At 46.4% G+C, this 15,569-nt stretch overlaps 1 long non-coding RNA gene across 1 annotated transcript; it reads left to right on the top strand.

Annotated features, from left to right (window-relative positions):
- The first annotated feature begins 512 nt into the window (after nt 1–512).
- On the top strand, nt 513–11,019 carry LOC144892786 (uncharacterized). The gene is made up of 3 exons (XR_013623941.1): nt 513–649; nt 9,158–9,260; nt 10,763–11,019. It is a non-coding gene; the product is annotated as an uncharacterized LOC144892786 (long non-coding RNA).
- The last annotated feature ends 4,550 nt before the right edge of the window (nt 11,020–15,569 follow it).

The raw sequence follows: 15,569 nt of genomic DNA, 5'->3' as shown, positions 1-15,569 counted from the left end.
GGGGTCTCCTATCATAGATGCATATATTCCAGGCCTCAAACCTTTTGTACTCGAGATGTGAAACAAATGTTTCTGGGCTCCCGCACTACTTGAACCACATCTTGTTTTCATCATGTCACCTCTATTTTCATTATTATTACCCATCCCATCTCCTTCCTTCCATGAATAACAAGGAAATGCTCATGTACAACATTGATGAACTCGGACACTGTATTTTTGCTAACTATCTAACTATTCCAAACAATTCACTTTTCATTGATTCTCTTTTCATGTGTTTGTCCTGATCCAGGTCTGGATTGTGAACATCGTTATGATTGGGTGGTTGGTCCTTCAACTCATAACTATAGTTCCTCTCCTCCTGACACTGGTAGGTTGTCTCCAAGCGCACATGGACAGTTTAACATTGTGCAGAAACATAAATAAATGACAATTCCTCTTAAAGCAGACACTGAGAAGGACAGATCCTTTGCAGATGTGGTGCTTTAGTCTTCGAAGCTTTAGCGGCACGTTCACATGAATCCTACATCCATGTGATGAGGTAGACAGTGAGACACATGTACACATACATACAAAAAATTGTCTTGCCTCGAACTATTGATTCTGATCTTGTACAATTTTGCTTTCAGGTGCTGAAAGAGAAATCGTCCAGGTAAGTAATTGTGTTGTGGTAGTGTTGTGGTCGTGCTGACCCTGTTGTGGTAGTGGACAACAATTGGTTGCTGAAGATGTTTTATTGTTTTTTAATATCAGCTTTTGCGAGATTTTGTTCTTCTCATTTTTAATGATATGATGAAAATTATCCGTTTTACATTGAAATTTCTCAGAAATGATGGTGATTAATATTGAGCGAATTTGAAATTTCATCTGGAGGAATGTACTTTGAAAAGGCATTTCAAAAGTAAAACTATAACAATGCGACTGTGTCGCCAATATGCCTCCGCATAGTCCCACAATGATTAACTCCTCAGCGTCCGAAGTAACTAACTAAGTAACTAACTCTTAGTCCTCCTCAGCGTCGACGAGTCTGGCATTTCACTCAGGCCAACTGGCACGGTCTTCAAGCAGCCATCATTCATCTGGACTGGTCTCCCATCTCCACCACCTCTGACATAAACTCATCCTGGGAATTCTTCCAAAGTAAATTGCTCTCTCTCATGCACAGATTTATCCCATCTCGTCTTCAGTTGTCATACCCTTCCTCCCGTCTATACAACAACAACATGCATTTTAAAGGCCATTTTCCCTGCTAGAGCGGGGGTTAGCCTTGCGGTCCCCATGACAATCTTCTCCATTTTGCCCTATTTTCTGCATCTCTCCTTGTTAACCCCCTTGCCCGCATTTCTTTTTCCACCATCTTTAGCCAAGTCTTTTTCGGTCTTCCCCGTCCTCTGCTTCCTTCTACATTCATTTCCATCACTCTTCTCAACCAGTCACTTTCATCCTTCCTCAACACATGACCAAACCATCTCAACCTGTTCCTCTTCACAGCATCAATCACAGGCTCTATTCCCATCATCTTTCGCAATTCATCATTTGTCTTCCTCTCTCTCAACGATACTCCACACATCCACCGAACCATTCGCATTTCCACCCTTTCCAACCTTCGTTGCTGCTCTACGTTTATTACCCATGTCTCGCTCCCATAAATCATAACACTTCTCACACATGCAGCATACACCTTTCCCTTCAGCTTCAACGACACTCCCCTCATCATCAGCACGCCACCCAGTTCCCGAAACTTCTTCCATGCACATCTCACTCGAGCAACCGTTGCCGAGTCTGATCCACCTTCTCCATTCAGCATGTCTCCGAGGTAGCAAAATGTTTTCACACCTTCCAGCTTCACGCCATCTCCAAGATCCAACTCAACATTTCCTCCATCTGCAGCTCCCTCTGTGCACACCTTACATTTGAATGTAGCTGCCACACTGGTTAATAACCCTCTCAGACCACTACATTTTTGATGAACCCACTCAGCGCACATTGTACATTGAATGGAGTTCACTCCGACACCCTTCCTACACACAGCACAGGGCCACTTCCCAGTTCTTTCCACCTCACCACATGCTTTACCACTTGCCATCACCTTCGTCTTTCCGATATTCACCTTCAGACCTTTTGTCTCCATACATTCCTTCCACGTGGTCATCTTTTCCTTCAGTCCATCCATACTTTCCGCAATCAACACCAGATCATCTGCATACAACAACTCCCACGGTAAACCCTCCTTTACGTTCTGAGCCAGCACCTCCATCACAGCTACAAATAGTAATGGACTTAGTACCGACCCCTGATGCACTCCCACCTTCACCTCAAACTCACCACTGTTCCCGTCCTTCGTCCTTACAGCTGTGCGCGCTCTTTTGTACATTGCCATCACTACTCTGATCAACCATTCCTCCACTCCTAACTTCCTCAATGCCCATGTCAATACTTTGCGTGGTACCCTATCGAATGCTTTCTCCAGATCAACAAACCCAAGAAACAACTTCTTCCTCTTCTCCATGTACTTCTCCTGCAACTGCCTCACAATGAAAAGCGCGTCTGTCGTTCCTCTTCCTGGCATGAATCCAAACTGCATTTCGTCGATCTTCACTTTCTTCCTTATCCTCCTCTCCAACACCCTTTCCAATACCTTCATTCCATGCTCCAATAACTTTATCGCTCGGTACGAGCCACACTCCAGAGGGTCACCTTTCCCCTTGTATAGAGGGACGAGGGTACTCAGTTCCCAATCCACTGGAATGCGGCCTTCTTTCACCACCAGATTACAGATCTCTGTCATTCTCTTCACACCCCAACTTCCTGCTGCCTTCAACATATCTCCCACAACTCCCGTCGGCCCTCCCGCTTTTCTACCCTTCATTGCTTTTATCGCTTCCTCAACTTCCTTCTCAGTTATCTTCTCTGCCGGTCCTAAAACAGGGTTACTCTCTATGTTGCCATCCCATTCATTCTCTGTATTCAACAGCATTTCCATATATCTTTTCCATCTTCCTTTAATTCCATCTGGGTCGACAACGATTTGTCCCACTTCATCCTTCAAGCAACTCACCCCCATCACATCACACCTCTCTTTCGCTATCTGCTTTGCAATCCTGAATACTGCTTTCTGACCCTCTTCCGAATCCAAGCGTTCTCCGAACATTTTCCTACATGCCTCCTGCGCCTTTGCTACCTCTTTCTTTGCAGCCTTCCTGGCTGCCTTATAACTTTCATGCTCTGCATGTTTCCGAGTGCCTCGGTGGTCCTTTTGTCCATCCACATACCTCACCAACGGCTCCCAACAGACGAGCTTTCATTGACATCCAACCACTTTCAAGCTCAACCACATCATCCTCGACCCTACTCAGCCTCTCTTTTAATGCCTCCCTTACTGTCACCTCTTTCAACCTCCACACCTTCATTCTCGGTTGGTACTTCACCCGCCGAGCTCTCCTCGCACCTTTCACCCTTACGTCGCAGACAACCAAGTGGTGCTGTGAAACAGCCTCCTCCCCCGGGATCACCTTTGTGTCCCGGAGGTGCCCCCTATCTCGCCTACGCACCATCAGGTAGTCAACGGTTGTCGTCGACCCACCTGACGTGTATGTAACAAGCTTATTATCCTCTTTCTGGAACTGAGTATTACAAATCAACAAATCAGCTCCATCAGCAAACTCCAAAATCCTTTCACCTTCTCCATTTCTCACACCATATCCGTAACCCCCATGAACTCCGTCAAAACCATCCATACTCCTTCCCACATGTCCATTTAGGTCTCCTCCTACCACAACAACTTCCTCATCTTTCACGTTTTCCATCAGCTTCTCTATCGCACACCAGAACGTGTCCTTTTCTTCATCGCTTCGACCAACCTGCGGAGCATATCCCGAGATGACGTTCACCAAGAGCTTTCCAATCATCATTTTCACCATCATCAACCTATCACTCACTCTAGTCACACTCACCACACTGTCTACAAACTCCTCAGAAAACAGGACACCAACACCATTCACGCCCTCCGGGCAGCCTTGCCACACAAACTTGTATTTCTGTCCCTGCCTACCCTTCACCATTCTCACACCACTTCCCTTCCATCTCGTCTCTTGCACACAACATATGTCCACTCTTCTTCTGACCAATACTTCCACCACTTCTCCTGATCTCCCTGTCATTGTCCCTACATTCCATGTCCCAAACCTCAGAAACCGATCTCCACTTCGGGCTGTACCCTGCCCATATGTAGTTGTAATTGTCATGGTTCCCGTCTATGGTACACGGAATCTTGTGGTGAGGCTGTTGCCCAGAAACAACCTGCCTTCGTCTCCTGGAAAGCAAATCCAACGGAAGGAAATCTCATTTCCTTTCACAAAGCCCGAAACAAGTGTGTGTCCACCCTCAGGAGAGCCAGGAAACAATATCTCTCCGTTCTCAAGACCGAACTCTCATCTGTCTCCCTCTTCCAAATCCTGGTGGCGTCTGGTCAAATCAATTTCTGGTGTTTGTTCCCCCTCCATCCCCTCCCTTACCTCAAACGGCTACACAGCTGACTCCGCACGTGAAAAAGCTGAATGTCTCAACTCTGTGTTTGCCTCTAAATCTTGTGTCCCAAACCCATCCCGCTCTGCACCCACCATACCCTGTCATACACAGCTGCTCCTGGACTCTGTGTCCTTTCCTCCTGACAAGGTGGGAAAGTTTCTGTCAAACCTCGACTCTGATTCTGCAACTGGACCTGACGGCATCAGCCCACGGGTCCTAAAATCCTGTTCTTCCGCTCTTTCACTCCCTCTCTCTGTTCTCTTCACCCGCTCTTTTGCTCAAGATCAACTGCCATCTGCTTGGAAATTAGCCAACATCACCGCTTTACACAAAAAAGGTGCAAAAACAGATCCTAGCAACTACAGACCAATCAGCCTTCTCCCAATTATCAGCAAAGTCATGGAATCCATCTTTGCTTCGGATATGAAATCTTTCCTCTTCTCCAATGGCTTGATCTCTGATCATCAATTTGGTTTCAGACCAGGTCACTCTACTCTGGACATGCTGCTTCTGCTGTCTCAACAATGGATGGAGGTCCTCAATGCCAAACAGGAAATTAGAGCTGTCTCCCTCGACATATCACATGCCTTCGATACGGTCTGGCACACCGCTCTGCTCACCAAACCCTCCTCCTTTGGTATCCATGGAAATCTCCACGCATGGCTGGCGGACTTCCTCTCTAGTCGTAGTCAACGTATGGCCCTGAATGGTGTTCTCTCATCTCCTCTTCCTGTACAGGCTGGAGTTCCCCAAGGCAGTGTTCTGGGCCCTGTGCTTTTTCTGGTCTTCATCAATGATCTCTCCGACTCTCTTGATAATCCTCTCTATCTCTTTGCTGATGACTCCACTCACTGCCGCTCCATTCCTCATCCCTCAGATCGGCAGTCTGCAGCCTCCTCACTCTCTGCAGACCTGGACAAAATCACAGACTGGGCAAACAAGTGGAACATGTCTTTCAATCCTGACAAATCTCACACTCTTATGATGTCTCTCCGAAAAGACCGACTGGACAACCCTCCCATCCACTTTCTGAATAATCCTCTCCAAGAAGTTCTGTCACTCAAGCTTTTGGGTCTCACTATCTGCGATTATCTTTCCTGGGAAAACCATATTTCAAATCTTGCCTCCAAAGCCAGTCGCTGACTGGGCATCCTCCGTCGTGCGAAGTCCTTCCTTGGCACACCTGAGCTCCTCACCACATACAACGCTTTCATCCGCAGCTCAATGGAATACTGCTCTCCCCTCTGGGCTGGTGCTTCTGCGTTACACCAAGCTCGTCTTCATGCTGTTGAAACCAAAGCGTTCAGAATCATTGGAATCTCCCGTGATGAAGCTACCTCCGAGGGCCTTTCACTTACTCACCGCAGGCAGGTTGGTGGTCTTTCTGTCTTATACCGACTCCTCTCCGGCCTTGCGCCTCCAGCTCTCTCTCTGGGCTCTGTCCCCCAAATATTCCCACAGGTCGCACAAGATCTGCCTGCAACCCTCTTATGGTTAAACTGCCTAAATCAAGACTCTCTGCTCACCTTCACTCTTTCATTCCTCTTTTCTCCCGCCTCTGGAACAAACTCCCCCACTCCCTTCAATACCACGCCTCCCTCCAGGTCTTCAAAACAGCTGTTCACCACCATCTCTTATCTTCCCCCATCCAAAACCTTGATCTTTTCTACCCCTGCTAATTTCACCCCAAATCCTCTGTTTTGAAATCCCAACTTCTTTCTTGAAAGTCCTTGGATTCCTTGTGTTTATACTTCTCCCACCCCACCCCTTCCCACACCGCCTCCCCCCAAGCCCTCTCCCTCCCACACATTCCCGATGTTCCTCACAAATGTTGTGTTTATGTGCTTTCCCTTCTCTCCCCATCTTGTCTACCGCTCCCCTTTTTATTTTTGTCTTGGTTGTTTGTCTGTTTAATTTGTTTGTGTGATAAATGTTAGCTCTTTCACGAGCCTCGATTATGTATCCAAAAAAAACAACACAAACAAAAAAACGGATCGATGCCATCACTAATATGGCTGTCAAACCACATGACATATGACATCATCATTTTCAAACTGTATGCAACAGTGCTGTTTGATATTTGTAAAATTTAGCATCGATAGGGTGAGCTGTTTCAGAGATATAATTATTTTATATTTTACTTCAATCCAATATGGCTGCCAAACCATGTGACCTGTGATGTCATACATTTAATATTTCAATACAAATGGGTCATAGATGATGTGCATGCAATTTCAGATTTTTAGGATGAGGAATTCGATGAAAACATTTTCGGCTGGTATACGACTTCACCTATGATGTCATCATTATCATGATTTTGTTCCCCATTGGGAGTACTTGACAAAGTTCCAAGTTTCAAATTTTTCCATTCAGTGGTTTCCAATAAATGTTTTAAATTATTTGCTTTTAATCCAAGATGGCTGCCATACCACGTGACCTATGACATCACAATTATCATATAAACATTCTGTGTGGGTGTTACCCTCACCCTGAAAGTTTTGTCTCAATCGGACATATGGTTGCTGAGAAAAACGAGGATGGACGTACGGATGGACGGACAACCCGAAAACATAATGACTCCGGCGACTTTGTAGGCGGCGGTATAATCAGGGAAAGGCAAGAGGGGATATCTCACCAAGATATCAAGCTCTCGTATGTAATGTATGCAATGCATTGTGGGAATCCAGGTGGTACGCTGCCATCATTGCAATCATATTGTTCTATTTTGTCAGTCACAAGAGCTTTCGTGATTTCAAACATGAGTTTTATTGAAAGAAATCCCGACGAGTTGAAAATGGCAGAACTAAAGATCTGGTTAACCAGAGGGAGGGCGTGAAACGAGACTGAAGGCTTATTTCGTGCAGAGGTAACGTGACTGCTTGAAACGAGCTCCCGGACTGTCGGTGTCGGATTTGGTTGTCACATGTCATACGTACGCTACTTGGTTTCCATGCCGACTGATTACACGATTGATCCACGTGTTTCTCCAATGTTCTAGAAAGATGGAGAAACCCAGAACCCGACAAAGAAACCTTTGCTCTCCTTTCCTCCACAGCATATTCAGAGAAAGGGCAAAATAAAGTAAATAAAAGAAACCAAAAGAAAAGTTCCAAAACAGGAAAACATATTTTATAACATTTAAACAACTTTATATGGGAATAGGAAACTTCACTTCCGGTTGAAGGGGAAGCACCAGTGGTCAATTTGGAAGAACGTCCAAAAACGCAAGTTTTGAGGAAACAAAGTTCAAAACCCACTTTTTATTCACCATAAATGTAAGTTGGCGTGCACAACACACTTATCTACCGTGTGTAAATCTTCATCATATAATTTGAAAAATCTCACTTGTGATGCAAAATTTCCCACTAAAATTCCTTCTTACCTGCAATGAAACTCAGTCGGTCCGTCGGTGGGGTTTCCTTGGGGTTACAAACTCCCTGGGTTTCAGAGGAAATATCATGGGGACTCAAATCGTGTACATTTTTCTTCCACCCTCCATGTTCACCACAAACATGGTCATAATCACCAGGAATAAAATCTCTCCTCAATAATTTCTGGACAAATAGCTTCCTCAAACTCTCATCGTTTGGGATAACGTCAAATGAAAGTCCTTGAGAAAACTGTGTATGTGTGAACTCCTATATTGTTGACTTGACACAAGTAGCACATTCCCCAGAGGAGATACAGGAAAATGCTGACTTTCCACAAACTTTGGTCTTCCCATCAACATAAAGGCAGAGGTCCTTTTTCAACTGGGGCGAAATGACGAGTACGATGATCCTGCAGTGTACATAGCTGGATATCCTCTCTGGGTCATAAAGAAGTTCACCTATCTTGGCAGTGTTGTATCTCATGACAACTTAGATGCGGAAATGTCCAGAAGCATTCAGGCTGCTACTTCTGCTTTTGGGACCCTCCATTCGCACTGCTACAAAATGTAAGGTCTGTCCGGCCGTTTGTCCTCAGCAGAGACAATCACATTGTATAGAAGCTATGTACGCAAACTAGCGCAGGTACAACAATGCCATCTCCGATACATCCTTGGAATATTGGAAAGCTAAGATCACGAGCAGAGAAGTGCTCAGGTGTACAGACATGTCCAGTGTGAGGACCATCCGACTGAAAAACTTAACTCTGTTGGGTTGGCGATGTAGTATGCATGGAAGATTCAAATCGACCTAAATTTGTTGTATTCGGTCAGCTTAGTACAGGGAGTAGGACACAAGGTGGACAATGCCTGTGCCACAAAGACGTCATTCAACCCAATTATCTCAATGCTGCAGAAATCCCAGTGGAAAATTGGGAGACCATCACCCAAAACAGACATGCATGGTGCAATGCAAGCCACAAGGGGGCTGAGGCTGCTGACAGATCAAGAATAACATGTGAATGGCTGCGGCAACAGAGATGCCACGATGCCATCCAATATCCGAGGTCTATATCGGTCGACTTTGATGAATGTGGGAGAAGCTTCTCAGCGGTTATCGTCCTTGTCTCCGACTCCCGTACCCATCACAATTAAGATTTCATCCCCAATCATCGTCGAATACACAAACAGAGAGATTTCTTTGAATCGATTGTGGCTTTCTTTTGAATTATTTTGTATTGATTAATATTTGTTGTTGTTGAACAGCTGCATTTCCACCAGTAGCAACAATTTCTCGGAGACAAGTGTTCCGCCAGTAATGAACATATCCGATATGAGTGGAAATGTAGAAGATCCAACTACTCTTCAGGTAAGTGCCTATTCTTGAATGGGTACCTCCTTGAACTCGAAGACAAATTTCAATACTTTGCAAAATAACAGTGAGTGGTTGATGTGCTTTAATATGTCACTTTGGTTAAAATAAACTTTCATTGGATCTTTGTTGCATTGTGGGTGTTGGGATTTTCCACAGAAATATCGAAGCAATTAGCCTGAAAAATGGTCTCATGGAATCTGATGAGATTCTCATAAGATATGTCATATCTTCGGATAAATCATAAAATATTTTTGGAGGGCAAGTACAGAGCAGAATGAAAATTGGAAAATATCCAATCCCACACAGCAACTTTTCCATACAATTGTGTGACCCCCTGATAATAATGCGACCTGGAAATTCTTCCAGAGAAGCCAAGCTTCAACTTGAAAAACAATGACTTCAAGTGGTCACAATCATTTCTCAAAATCATCATTTTAACCTAACCTCATTGATTTTATGTTATCGCAATTTTCATTCGTTACATGATTGTTTTGTTTCTTGTAAAAAGTGTTGGAAGTGTTGAACCCCATGCAATTAGGAACAGATTGTCTCATCACATTCATATAGCGGTATTGTCGGATGCATAGACACTTTAAATGACAATAAATCTGAGCTAATTTGGAGTGAGAAAACAATTCCTCTAAATTCCCATAGATATTGCAGGGTTTAAGCAATGTTACAAAATGCATACGATACATCACAAATTTTTTGGATGTTACAAAACATCACATGTTACAAAAGTCATCACAAAGTTTTAGCACATATGATGGAGAAATGTCTGGGCAAGCTATGCGTGAAAACTGGGTTTAATTCTGTCCATTGTTTGGCAAATTACATCGCTATTTGTAAATTCATTTGCAGCCACCTGTTTCACAGCATAGGACCCAAGTAGCAGGACCCGAGCTTGAGCGCCGACAGTCCTGAATTTAAGGTGTCCATGGCTTGTTTGTTTCATTCCTGCTTCCCCAGTTTTCCTTTCCACTTTGAGAGTTTGCATGTTCAACCACCTTGGTCCCACTCCACTGTATTCCCCACTCTTCTTAATCTCATTATTCTCTGTCTCCCTTCATTCTTTCTGCATGTCTCATACTATCTTGGCCCTCTAGTCTGCTGTTGGTGTGTCCCCACCCTCCTATTTCCACGATTCTTTTCATTTTGTTGTTGCCTGACCTGTACTGTGTTCCACCTCCTCCACGAGTCTCAACTCTGCATGCAAAAAGTGCACTACCTCTGAGCTATCCAAAGCAGGAGAATACCTTGAGAAATGACATTTAATCAACATCATTTTAATGTTTGATTCTCTCAAATAAAAAGTTCAAATCAACATTGAATTACCTTCATAAGTAGTCAGGTGTTTTTGTTTCCTCTGCCTTTCATCACTGAGTTAAGTCAACCAAAATCGCGAAAACTTAACTTTGGATTAATTTGAGCAACTTGTTCACTTTACTGCTTTTGAATTGAGAGTTTGTTTTGACTTTTGTTTCACATGTTTCTAGGACTTGCAACTCCACCTGGAACTGATTGAAAAAAGGATTCAAGCATTGCTGCACTCTGGAGTGCAGGAAGAGAGGAAGGATCTTCAAAAGACAAGCTCACAAAAAATTAACCGTCATGCACACACGTATCTATTTTATCATGACTCAAAACATCTTATCAAATAGACTTTGTGAAAACTTTTGGGAATGGCCTGCAGCTTCTTGTCTGGGCACCACAGAATCCTGAGATGAACATAATCAATCATGTCTGGGAATATATTGTTACGGATCCGGGGGACGGCACTCCCCTTACCGAGGGGGGTATAATCCCCTCGTCTTTTTAAGCTGGCCGTCCGACCGGTCCTGGGGGTATGACGTCACGCCCGGTCAGCGCTGAATAGGGTATTGGGCCAATCCTACCGATGACTTAATTACCAGTGCCTTCCGGTACACGAGGAAATACTCCCGCCCGGGCCACAGCGTAATGGATGGATTGCGCCGAGCGAAGCGAGCTGCGATGCGGGCCGTTAACAGATTACTAAACCCGATTATAAAGCGGTTCGGCCAAAATCGTGCCACAGGTACTCAATTGACAGAAATCACGAAAGCGATCGGACGAGAATGAAACCAAAGCAAGGAGGAACAGGTATTTATTTACTGCTATACAAAACCAAAGAAGAAACGAAGATAATTTACAGGACGGAGAAGAAGAAGATACACAGTGCAACTCTTAACTATACAGGCTTAACTTATAACCCAGGGACAAGACGAACAGAACAAACTCATGTACACAAAAGGGGATTGCAGGCAGGAATGGCTGGACGAAGGATGAGAAGGGTCCGTGCAGAACGGCAGGGCTGGAAGCGAGCGGCCGCCGACTCCCCGCACTCGGGTTCACACGGCAGGGCTGCTCGAAGCAGCGCGTCAGAGCTTCACGCGGCAGGGCTGCTCGAAGCAGCGTCTCGGAGCTTCACACAGCTGGTCTCTCCTGCCTTCTCACCGACTCTCTGGAACCTCCTCATGCGCCTCTCTCAAGTCCAATTCGTACCTTCTTTGTCCAACTCAACTGCGCGTCTCATCTTGGTGGGGGCCTCGCGCCAAGGGTTTTATAACCACCCCTTTGGAACCCTCTCAAACTCTCTAGATGTTTCTTGCCACGCCCTACCAAGCCATGCTCACCGAGCCCTGGTTGGTCGTTAAGGGCTCTCTGGCTCCACCTTTGATGATGAGGTGGGGCCACGCCCTTCTTCTCCAATCCTGGCCTCATGGGCAATGGAGTTTTGGCGTGATGTGGAGCCAGTAAACACAGCCCCATGCAACTTACTGGCACTTTTAGGAGGCCATTGGGGATATTGAAAGGGATCTATCTCATTTTATTGATGCAACGTAGAGTCGACTATTGGAAACACAGCCTTACCTGAAACACATACTAATGATATAACTATGAAAAGGGCCTATGATTCGCTACGTGTTGCAATGTGGACTAACTAAGGTGCTATTATTTCAATTAACAGCCAATTAAGGGGAAATGTACACAGGGGTTATTTATAAGGGAATTTACTGCTAAAGTTAGATGTGAAGGTTCTAAAAACCGCAACACCACCCTCATTCCTCACAGCACGTCTTGGGCCGAAAGAAACTTTAACTTAATGTGACACGCAGGTGTAATACCCCTCTACTATTAACCTTGCCCTTGAGTGCGACAGTTTTAAAACACAATTAAGTATGTCCCGCCTGCTACGTTGCATCCTGCCTAACAGATTCGCACCCACAATTAACCGAATTGCGGAATTAATTCGCAAACTACACATTGACGGTGGGGAGCATGTTATTTACAAGTGACATTATTTTGATTATTTACAAAACGCAACCCAGGACCTGTCATTTGTTTGGGAGACAAAAGAAAAAGAACCCTGTGGGAGGGAGGAGAAAGCATGCACTGCATCGATACAGCACCTCTACATGCCCGGGGATGCAGGATTGATATTGCAATGCATCCCTGAGCATGCGAGCACCAAAGCACCAATAAGCACCATAAGCACCATCAAGCACCATCCAGTGCTACATTGCACATGCACTAAAAAACAAACTGATGGTCTTGATGTTGTTCTGCTCCCTCTGCTGGCCGATGTTCCTTCCAGATGTTGTCTTTCTTCGTGGCTTGCTGCCTATTTGCAATAATAAATAAAAAGGCACAAAACGGGTCCATTTTTTTATTTGGGGCCCACAGGGGCCAACTATGGGTGGTCCACCTGTAGGGCAAAAGGGGCCACCTCACCATGGTCCGCAAGCCAAATCTTCCCCGGCCATCATGGCCGGTCCCAGCAGAGGGGTCATGCCACAAACATGTGGTCCATAACTGTGGTGCTCGGCCAAAGAACCGTGGTCCATAAGTGCGGTGCTTGGCCGCAAGGAGTGCGGTCCATAAAGTGGTGCATCGATCCAGGCAGCTGACAGTGGCGGCTCGGGCACACAAATGCGGCTCCCACATGCTCTCCCTCAGTGCCCAGAGAGCACGGTCCATGGGGGGGGGGGAGGGGGTGGGGGAGGAAGACAAAGCAGAGTTAGCGATGCGCAAGGGCGCAAGGGTACGCATCAACATAAGGCAATGCAGAGGTGAGGTGCGCCTGGAGATCGAGCGGAGAAAGCTCGTCCCTAACGTATGTCACCCCCCCCCCCCCCCCCCCCCCCCCGTCACCTACTCTACCCTCGCCCCTTACCCCGTATTTACACAACAATTTACAAATTCGTCACGACGTCCTGTCTTCCCCATATCTTCCCTAATTCCTAATTCGTTACAATCCCAATTTCTAACCAAATTTGCCATCACCCAATTAATCATCAATCCCTCCTAAGGAGGAAGAGATGGAACAACCAGCACAATGTCACACCCACGTAGTGATGCGTCTCACATTCCCAAAAACATCTGCACAAAAATAACCAAACCAGGGTGTGGTGTGGAGTCCTGTCATCACCTTAGGTGAGTGGATGTAGATGGTGCGAGGAGATTTTAAACCCTAACTACTTTCTAAATGACATGAACACACTTTACACTACCCGGGGTCTTTCCCTGCCAAACCATTGGCCATCTTACACTATGCAGTTCTAAAAACCGAACTCCCATTGCACATACTGTGGCGCTCTCCAATTTGGGGTCTCACTCCCCCGATTCAACTCCCTGTGCCTTCGCACAATTTTGGGGCTGAGTCGTGTGGCTCCCCTAGCAGGTCTACTCACCTGCACACCTCCGCCACTGCAGTTGCCTCCGAGCTTTCCTGCTCCTTTACCCTAACCTATCTAACTGGGGAAGGCCCTCCCTGGCACTTACCCCCTCGGTGCCCTCTCTGGCACTGGGCTACCCGGGTCCGTCCTCCGGATCCTCGGGCCCCATCCACAACAACTCTACCGGCTCCCAGAGCCCACCTGTGGCCTCACCTGGCCGACATCCTCACAGTGGTGGAGTGTCCATTTAACCATACACACTAACAGGCCACATGCCCAGCCATTTCCATGTCACTAATGCACCCATCCAAACACCATTCTACCACACGCACCACAGATGCCAATATCCACCACAATTTACCTATACCCTCTACCTACTTTTAAACTACCCTCCCCGGGTATTCATGATGGGGGTCCATCCTCCCCATCCACTCCCTTCGCACCAACCACTCCACTCCACGTTTTCCACCATACTCACTCTACACCATCCATTCCATACTCCATGTATCCCAGACCATTCATTTCATCCAACCATTCTCCATACACCTGTTCACTTGCACACCTGTGCTCACACACACCCGGTGGCTCTTGCACCCTCCTTTCCTCCCAGGCTTCTTCATTCACTACAATGCCATTCACCCACAATCGCACTTTCTACCATACGCTGCTCAATACACTTTCTACATACACACACAGCATCATCTGATCTAACTACTCCCTTCTGAAACTCGCGCTTCCCAGTCGCCCTTTATATTATTGCGCTCCCTCGTCATTATCATCCAACTAATCTACCTACGTCCCCTACTACAGGTACCATGTCGCTACTTAACCCGACAGTTACCTATGGTCATCTCGAGGTCCCTATACAATTATCCAAACCCTCCCTGGCTTGGTTTTTACCGCCATAACCCCATAAACTATAGCTCATGTGCCCGGGTGGATGTGAGGGATGGTGGATTTGCCATCCCTCCACCTCGGGCATCTCCCATTATCAATTTTGCCCATCCAATTTTTCTGCCAATCAAATTTGCCAATCAGTACTGCCAATCATTTTTACCCATCAAATTTACCAATCCATTTTGCCAATCATATTCCCTATTCCCAATTTCGAATCCAAACACTATTATCTTCACAGTCCACTCACTTGAGCCTCTCGGTGCGTCGTTACATCATTAAAACTCGGCTTTGCAAAGTCGAGCAATGAATTTGGGTGGTTTGGTCGCCTGCAGGTTGAGTCCGTCCGGCATTCGGTTCAGGGGAGGACGTTTGGTTGGGCCGAGGTTTAAAGCACCATCCCTACGCAGGGCCTCTCGCTCCCAAGCACGATGGGCCAACCTTGCCCGGGTGGAACACCGCAACCACAAGGGGTCGCCGTCCTGACCCTTCCTACCTTCCCTCGCACCGGGCGGCCTGCTCCGCTTAGCAGAGCGCGGACGCGACCGTGCAGAGCGAGGCCCGGCCTGGATCGTGCACGGCGGTTCTTTTGAAACCGCCGTGATTACGACCCCCGCCGGTTCCCGCAGTACCCAAAGCCCGGCACGGACCGAGGGCTCGCGTCGGCTAAACGTCGGTCTAACCGCTGCTCCGTTTAACGTCGATGCTCCCC

This window comes from Myxine glutinosa, chromosome 7, assembly GCF_964187855.1.
Source record: "Myxine glutinosa chromosome 7, kmMyxGlut1.1, whole genome shotgun sequence".
NCBI lineage: Eukaryota > Metazoa > Chordata > Myxini > Myxiniformes > Myxinidae > Myxine > Myxine glutinosa.
Note: the sequence above shows the minus strand (reverse complement) of the source record. Positions and strands in the feature narration are given on the sequence as shown.